Source organism: Neoarius graeffei, chromosome 20, assembly GCF_027579695.1.
Source record: "Neoarius graeffei isolate fNeoGra1 chromosome 20, fNeoGra1.pri, whole genome shotgun sequence".
Taxonomy (NCBI): domain Eukaryota; kingdom Metazoa; phylum Chordata; class Actinopteri; order Siluriformes; family Ariidae; genus Neoarius; species Neoarius graeffei.
In genome coordinates this window covers 60,052,805-60,062,257 of record NC_083588.1, presented here as the reverse complement: position 1 = coordinate 60,062,257, position 9,453 = coordinate 60,052,805, and the positions used below count along the sequence as shown (strand labels likewise).

General features: G+C 40.5%; 1 long non-coding RNA gene across 1 annotated transcript; it reads right to left on the bottom strand.

Annotated features, from left to right (window-relative positions):
• Positions 1-5,330: 5,330 nt before the first annotated feature.
• Positions 5,331-9,180, bottom strand: LOC132868855 (uncharacterized). The gene is made up of 2 exons (XR_009650890.1): positions 9,020-9,180; positions 5,331-6,017 (listed from the first exon to the last, which is right to left on the bottom strand). It is a non-coding gene; the product is annotated as an uncharacterized LOC132868855 (long non-coding RNA).
• Positions 9,181-9,453: the final 273 nt, after the last annotated feature.

Here is a 9,453-nt window from a genome sequence, read left to right as displayed (position 1 = left end):
AGCTAAAAACCATAATGTCCATCCTGCCTTCACCCAAAGACTCATCTACTAACCACAGTTTATTTAACTGAGTTTATTTAACTGACTCACACACACACACACACACACAGTTGGAGCGCAGGGGACAGCGAACAAACCCACAAGCCTGCATCTGCCTCTGTGTGTGTGTGTGTGAGGAAGATACATGCTGTAAAGCCTTTGTAAACATGATGTAGATGATAAAAATCACATCACACATAGTTGAGAATGCGTAGAGGAGAGAACACATCACAGAGATTCATTACATCCTCAGAGCCACTGATCTTCATTAATTACTCGAACGTTGTGTTTTCATGTTCTTTTAGTAGCTTTCTGTTTAAAAGACATTAAAAAACCTAAGAAAACAAAATAAATCAAACACCTAAATGATGGCGTTCTGAGGTCAAAAGGGCACCGCTAGCCTTTTTAAAAAGTGCTGGTTTAATTTACAAAATAGAACAGGAAGAAGCCTTATCAACATTAGCTAGGCTAGCCAGCTAGCTAAACACAGTGCACAGCTAACCTATGGAGATATTGCACCAAAAACCAGACGACATTTGCAGCTAGAATAGTCATTTACCACATTAGCAATGTATAGAGTGGATTTCTGATTAGTTTAAAGTGATCTTCATTGAAAAGAACAGTGCTTTTCTTTCAAAAATAAGGACATTTCAAAGTGACCCCAAACCTTTGAACGGTAGTGTATGTCCAACAACTAAATAAGAAAGGAAACCATATTTTTTAAAAATAATACATATTTATTTGCCAATCTTGAAAGTACTGTTCTACACAATGTTCGGTAAATAGATTTTGTACTTCAAACTCCGTGACCAGCAAGAATTTTACAGACTGTGCAACTTAAGGACAACAGGAAAGTGCACTTATACCCCTTTTCCACCAAATCAGTTCCAGGGCTGGTTCGGAGCCAGTGCTGGTGCTGGTTCACAACTTGTTCAACTTGCGAGCCAGCTGAGAACCAGTTTGCTTTCCATAGCTCGCGGTGCTAAGCGGAGCCACGTCATTACGTCACTGTGTACGTCAGTTACGTCGCTGTATACGTCAGTTACGGCGTTACGTTTACATAAACCTTGGCGCGAATATCAAAGCAAAAACAACACGGAAGAAGCAGCAACAACAACAACAATAATAATAATAATGGATGACTTCGCATTTGTACAGCTGCTGCTTCTCGTCGCTTAAAAATGGCGATCTTTCGCGGTCTTGTTATTGTTGTTGGTCTTAACAACTCCGCCCCCCGCTGACGTAAGCGGTTCTTTCCTCTGGCCCAGCAGAGAGTTGGTGCTAGCCTGGAGCCGGTTTTTCTGGCCCCAGAGACAGTTCTTTGTCAGTGGAAACAGAAAACCCGGTTCCAAACTAAGCACTGGCCCCGAACCAGCCCTGGAACTGCTTTGGTGGAAAAGGGGCAATACTGTAACAAAACATTGTAAATAGTTGGCTAACATAACAATAGCAGTTGAATAAATAGATGAGTGGATCTTTAGATCTTGCAATTACTGGTATTTACCAAGGATATTACCAAAGTGCTAACTCTCAGAGCAAAGTGTGGCAAATATAAAAATGCACATTGAAAACATCAAAAGTGAACGGATTCTGTGACTGTGTGTGTGTGAGTGGGGGGGGATTGAAGAGTGGTAGGCTATTACATTGTCTTTGCCTCGTAGAGCTAACTCGAACACTCCACAAAATTTCACACATTGGATGAGCCGGTTTAATATGTGCCTGTTCTTGCTCACCTCATCATTGTGGCGGCGAACTGCTAGCCTGTAGCCCTCATCCAGCTGTGTAGCGATGTTCACTCTCCCAAAAGCCGAAAATTTCAGGCAGCTGCCCATGTGAATCTTTGATGACTCATGTTTTTTTATTTTCTCCGACAAATGATGCCTGTCCGAAACTCCAGTGACCGTCCAAGCAGTGTTGTCCGTTGAGCCACCTCCAGGGTGGAAAAGTAAGCAAGGGTAGCAGAAAACCGCTGAGGCGTCCTTGCAGCCAGCTTGCCAGGATTTGCGCTGGTACCATGTTGAAGTAAAACCTCGAGTATATGATTTCCCCCCTCTGTCGAAATTTGTTTTATGTTTAGATTTGGTCGAGAGGGGTCCAGCTTGTTTTGTTGCCAATTTAGCTCGATTTGATCGTTGACTAAATGGAACTTCTTTTAAGGACCGCACTGAATTGCTTTCCACATCCATCTCACCTCAGAAACTGAGCGGATCAAACGCAACTTTGCCGCTCTTCGCAGTGACGAAAGCACGTTAGGACAAGCCCCCCCCCCCCCGGAACCCATAGAGATTGCATTGAAGTGTCAGTTAGGAGAAAAAAAATATATTAAGATGGGACTCTATCAGTGAACTCTTGGGCGATTTTCAACGTGACTGAAATCGCCCCAAAAGGGGCGGTACTCTAGAAGCAAGACCACCCTGATTGGACAATGATACCCAGAGACAGATTAAAATGGCCTAGAGCAGCACTGGTGAAAGTTTGTTTAAAAAAAACTTTTTTTTTTTTTCATTTTGGCAGTGCGTCGCCCAATCGCCCTTATGCACCATCCGCCCTTGGATGTTATCGTATTTAAGTGTCTAGTCAGTGGCTAGTCAACATTAGGTAGCAAACTAGCTAATGCTTGGTAAATGAATTTGTCAAAACTAGTAGCCATGTTTGCTAACAAATCAGATAAAAATGTTGTTGCATTTTGTATTGAGCCACATAAACTACTGCTTTGTGTAGTTAAAACTTGTGGAGATGTTTGCTAGCAGCCGAAGCTAACGCATACTTGCCAACTCTATCGATTCACACAGTAGACTGCCACTTTTGATAGGTGAATACCGCCTACTGATTTTAGTTCTAAAAACTACCGCATTACAAAATAAATCAGGTGAACACTGTTGGATCTGCTCTTCTGATCTCGCTTCAGCTGTTTTCAGCACAGGGGATACAAGTATATACTGTAGTAATCAAATATATCATGCACTGAGAGGCTCCAGTCGAAATTATGGATTCTCTGAGGTGACTAAGGGGTGCCTTCGTTTGTTCACTGCTTCAGATGGGTTAAATGCAGAGGACGAATTTCACTGTGCTTGAGTGTGGGTCTGTCTCAGAAACTGGGTACTGTGGGGGTCCCCCATTAAATATACTCACAGTCAATAAACTATACGGTTTTGAATGGTGATGTTGGTTTTAATTTGAAATAAAATGAGGAAAGATATAATACAGATAAAACTAAATCTTTGATGTGAATACTCTATTCAGAATTTGGCAAAAATTCTGCAAATTTGTGGAAAAATGCCAACTTGATCTGGGACATGATAAATGGTTGACTACATGGCATTCCCTTAAAAAGGTTGTAGTCCACTGAAAAGTCTACAGTTATCACTAATTGTATTTTAAGTTGTAACTTTATCCACCTAAGGATTGGTGCGCTCACAGAATGATCATAACCGGAATAAAACATCATGCAAAATATTTCATCACTGTTGTAACTCCATTTTCCGCAGACCCAAAACCAATACGATCGTGTGTTTTGATCTAAACGGAAAGCCTCAGGGTCGAGGTCACTACCTCACCAAAAGTAGTAACTTAAAATCGCTACACCATATAAACATTTAGTTATAAATCTGCGATTTTGTTTTTTCAAACGAAAGCTGAAAGTTAGGTATAGAATATGTTTCTTACAGAATATGTTACGATGGTAGCTGGTCTTGTATGAATTTCTGAGCTATAAAATGAGTTGTGGTCTATTTTTTACCGTAGCGTGTTATTTGTGTGCAGGGAAGGACACACGTTAACAATTTGCATGTGCAGAATGGAATTTTCCACTCCGACAGTTAGAAGTTGATCGTGCTTCCATTTGCGGTCTTTCTGTTACGCGGGTGATCTGTTCGGACGTTATCACTGAAAAGGTGAGCTTTGACAGTTTTATTTTGTTTTAGTCTTGCAGTATAAGGCAATAGAATGTTTCTTTTTCATCTTACTTTCATATGTCGTAGTGTTTGCGTATTTTTGGCCAATATTTTGCAACCATGGTCAATTTAGATCGAACTTTTGATAGAATCTACGGTCAGTCATTTTGCCCCGTCCCCGCCTCGCGCTCCGTCCGGTGCGGTAGTGATGTCCCGTTGCTCATGCGCCGCAGCAGAGACCCGCGCGACCTTCAGCCGGTACAGTCGCTGTTCTTTTACCACCGCCGTTATTCTCATCTTTCTGGTGTGTTCTTGATTTTTCCATTGTGTCCTATTTCGCCATATCAAATACCCAAAATGTATCATATTATTCATATTTAAGTGAACAATCAATTCAATCATCATAACTTGGCATTTTTAACCCAAGCAATCAAAAAGAGGAAATTTATTCAATATTTTCTCTCATCTGTGAAGGAGGGGCTTTAATTCTTCATGATGTAGTTATTTTATATGTAAATCAATTTTACAAAAGCATTTGAATTATACTCAAAAAAACTTTCTACAGTGGAGGCCAGATAAAGCAAGATGCTATCTTTATTCTTATTAAACATGACAAAAGAAACATTGAGTGTTCGGTAAATGCAAAAAAAATAGTAAAATTAGAAAATTTATTTTTTGACCATAATGTCCCAAATGAGAGACCAGTTTCTGAGATGGACCCGTGTACATGTGACAAATAAAGGCTTCTTCTTCTTCTTCTTCTTCTTCTTCTTCTTCTTCTTCTTCATCCCCAAAGAAAATAGTTCTATGCTAGTCACCAAAGAGAATCCATAATTACTGGTGCCTCTCAGTGCATGGCATATTTGATTTAAGTCTCATCTCATCTCATCTCATCTCATATCTCATCTCATATCTCATCTCATCTCATCTCATCTCATCTCATCTCATCTCATCTCATCTCATTTTCTTCCGCTTATCCGGGACCGGGTCATGGAGGCAGCAGTCTGAGCATGGAAGCCCAAACTTCCCCCTCCCCAGACACCTCGGTCAGTTCCTCGGGAAGAACACTGAGGCGTTCCCAGGCCAGCCGAGAGACATAGTCCCTTCAGCATGTCCTGGGTCTTCCCCAGGGCCTCCTCCTGGGGGGACATGCCTGGAACACCTCCCCAGGGAGGCGTCCAGGAGGCATCCGAAAGAGATGCCCGAGCCACCTCAGCTGATTCCTCTTGATGTGGAGGAGCAGCGGCTCTACTCCGAGCTCCTCCCGAGTGACTGTGCTTCTCACCCTATCTCTAAGGGAGCGCCCAGTCACTCTGCGAAGGAAACTCATTTCGGCCGCTTGTATCCGCGATCTTGTTCTTTCGGTCATTACCCAAAGCTCATGACCATAGGTCATAATTTAAGTCAAGTAAAGTTTATTTGTATAGCACTTTTAATAACAGACATTGTCGCAAAGCAGCTTTACAGAAAATTAAAGACTTTAAACATTAGCTAATTTTATACCTAATTTATCCCAATGAGCAAGCCTGTGGTGACGGTGGCGAGGAAAAACTCCCTCAGATGACAAGAGGAAGAAACCTCAAGAGGAACCAGACTCAAAAGGGAACCCATCCTCATCTGGGTGATAACAGATAACATGATTATAAATAACTCGCTTCTATAACTGTGTCCTATAGAGTCACAAAGTATAACTGTGTAAATCAGGAAATTCATTATAGTTTTAGCATGAAGTCTGTTTTGTTGAAGTTAGAAACTCTTCATTGATGGAGACTTGAGTGCAAAACTGTTCATGACAACTACAGTCCTAAAGTTATCAAATCAACTGTAGTCCTCAGGCATAAATGTATTACTGTAAGTGTCCAGAGCATCTTCCAAGTGCGATTTTCGATTTTCCATATGGGGCCATCCTCCACAGGAGCGATGAGATGAGACTCCAGCTAGAAGTAGGGCATCAGGATGGATCAGGCAGGTCCAAAGAACAGAAGAGGTCAGCATCACTGGTGTCTCAGGATTGCCATGTATCTCAGAGTGGGACAGACAGAGGGAAGAGAAAGAGAGAGAGAAAACAGGTATGCCCAATGTCACCTAAAGAGTAAAAACAGGATACATTTTGCACTGAGTGCAAGTAGGGACTCCCTCATGAAATCCCTCATTTCTATCCCTCATGAAAAAAAATCCAAAGTAAATGTCTTAACTTTTAACTGTCGTCAATGAGATTGAATCTCAGCATAAATTCACTGGAGGTAGCCATGTTTGTTGTTTATGTCAGAGCGACCTTCGACCTGCGCATGTGCAATGTAACATGCTATCGCCTACCTCGCTAGGCACGATCATGATACGTAGATCTACACACACAGAAATGCTCACGGAGCCACAGCTGTGACTCAAGTCAGCCGTAAAGGTTGAAATTGTGACATCAGTTCATGGTATATCCAGGATGTACCATGACTGACTCACAGCATATCCATTTAAAATTTTTTTGACATCACAGGATACAACCCCGATTCCAAAAAAGTTGGGACAAAGTACAAATTGTAAATAAAAACAGAATGCAATAATGTGGAAGTTTCAAAATCCCATATTTTATTCAGAATAGAACATAGATGACATATCAAATGTTTAAACTGAGAAAATGTATCATTTAAAGAGAGAAATTAGGTGATTTTAAATTTCATGACAACACATCTCAAAAAAGTTGGGACAAGGCCATGTTTCCCACTGTGAGACATCCCCTTTTCTCTTTACAACAGTCTGTAAACGTCTGGGGACTGAGGAGACAAGTTGCTCAAGTTTAGGGATAGGAATGTTAACCCATTCTTGTCTAATGTAGGATTCTAGTTGCTCAACTGTCTTAGGTCTTTTTTTGTCGTATCTTCCGTTTTATGATGCGCCAAATGTTTTCTATGGGTGAAAGATCTGGACTGCAGGCTGGCCAGTTCAGTACCCGGACCCTTCTTCTACGCAACCATGATGCTGTAATTGATGCAGTATGTGGTTTGGCATTGTCATGTTGGAAAATGCAAGGTCTTCCCTGAAAGAGACGTCGTCCGGATGGGAGCATATGTTGCTCTAGAACCTGGATATACCTTTCAGCATTGATGGTGTCTTTCCAGATGTGTAAGCTGCCCATCCCACACGCACTAATGCAACCCCATACCATCAGAGATGCAGGCTTCTGAACTGAGCGCTGATAACAACTTGGGTCGTCCTTCTCCTCTTTAGTCCAAATGACACGGCGTCCCTGATTTCCATAAAGAATTTCAAATTTTGATTCATCTGACCACAGAACAGTTTTCTACTTTGCCACAGTCCATTTTAAATGAGCCTTGGCCCAGAGAAGACGTCTGCGCTTCTGGATCATGTTTAGATACGGCTTCTTCTTTGAACTATAGAGTTTTAGCTGGCAACGGCGGATGGCATGGTGAATTGTGTTCACAGATAATGTTCTCTGGAAATATTCCTGAGCCCATTTTGTGACTTCTAATACAGAAGCATGCCTGTATGTGATGCAGTGCCATTTAAGGGCCCGAAGATCACGGGCGCCCAGTATGGTTTTCCGGCCTTGACCCTTACGCACAGAGATTCTTCCAGATTCTCTGAATCTTTTGATGATATTATGCACTGTAGATGATGATATGTTCAAACTCTTTGCAATTTTACACTGTCAAACTCCTTTCTGTTATTGCTCCACTATTTGTCGATTGGTGATCCTCTTCCCATCTTTACTTCTGAGAGCCGCTGCCACTCCAAGATGCTTTTTTAATACCCAGTCATGTTAATGACCTATTGCCAATTGACCTAATGAGTTGCAATTTGGTCCTCCAGCTGTTCCTTTTTTGTACCTTTAACTTTTCCAGCCTCTTATTGCCCCTGTCCCAACTTTTTTGAGATGTGTTGCTGTCATGAAATTTCAAATGAGCCAATATTTGGCATGAAATTTCAAAATGTCTCACTTTTGACATTTGATATGTTGTCTATGTTCTATTGTGAATACAATATCAGTTTTTGAGATTTGTAAATTATTGCATTCCGTTTTTATTTACAATTTGTACTTTGTCCCAACTTTTTTGGAATCGGGGTTGTACTTTGCTTAATCAATAATGGAACTATTTTATGTAACATGAGCCATCCTTGGCGAATCCCAGGATGCACAGGAATTTTTTTGATGAGGGATATAACATGAAATAGTCATATGTGAAGCCGAAAGCCAGTGGAATGGCGTGGTAATGATAACGATAATGATATCGCTTTATTGTATTGTGCCATTCCATTGGTTCTTGTTATGGTTCTAGCCAATCAGCAATGAGCTGACATGATGCAACAAATCGCAAAAGTATGTCTAAAAACCAAACACGCTCTGGTGATGAAGAAAAAAAGATTTGCTATGACATTGAGTTCAAGGCGACTTGGTTGTCGGCTCATCCAGCATCAAAGCATCAAGGTGAGGTGAGATTGAGAAGCAGCACTTTGTGAAGTACGTTGGTCCGATTTCTCAATCAATTTTCTTCAAATATAGCACTCAGAATGCAGAAGAGTGCACCATTTTACACCATTTTTCCCAAAAATTTCCAGGGAGCGGATACCCTCAAAGGGCGCGAGTGTATCACACAATCTGATCTACTGCTTTTCATTCTCTGGGAATTGGCAAATATGCTAATGTTGGTGAACTATCATGTAGCTACTTGATGCCATGAGGTATGTGACCAGTTGATCAAATTTAAGCTCTGCTCTTGTTGAACAGGTTTAGTTCATCATTAAATGTTTGTTTCATCTAGTCTATTTATTAATTTATTTTTAACCAGTCATCAACTACATTGTGATTTTAACAAATTAGTTCCTCCATTTATCCTTATTATGTGAGGTATAAACCTGCTCATTAATAAAGACTGTGATGAAGGTTGACATAGTTTATAACAGCATTCCTGAAAATTTTCCATCGCCCACACACACAACGCTAGCGTGACAGTTGGAGTTGTCTTCGAGCGTCACTATCTGCCAGGTTCCACCGAAACAAAACAAAACCTGACTCAAGACTGAGATAACAAAGCAAAAGCAACAAAAGTAGAAGTATGTCTTATTGCTCAGACATATAAAGGAGACTTGCCCAAGATTTTCCAATCATATTTGAAAGCACGTTGTTTCATTTGCTTGTTGTTACTTGCTGTTGTGTTTGGTGTGATGTCGGCTTTGGCATTTTAACCAGCTAACTGCAAAAAACCCCACAAAAAATAATAAAATATCATGAATATGCTGACATATAAGCTAACATAAAAGCACTTAATATTGTTTTTGATATTTTTATTACCTTATTATAATCTATAAGCTACATAATTTTAGAGCTAGCTAGAAAAATATTCCGTGTTCAACATTAAATATCCTACAACAAGAAAATAATCAAAAACAAACTCAAATCAATATTCAGGAGTCGGAATGTTACAACTCCAAGAATCTTAAAGCTGTTCAGAGGAAATGAATATGTTTTAGTATGTTTTAGATCATGTCTAGAAAAGAAGATGTCATT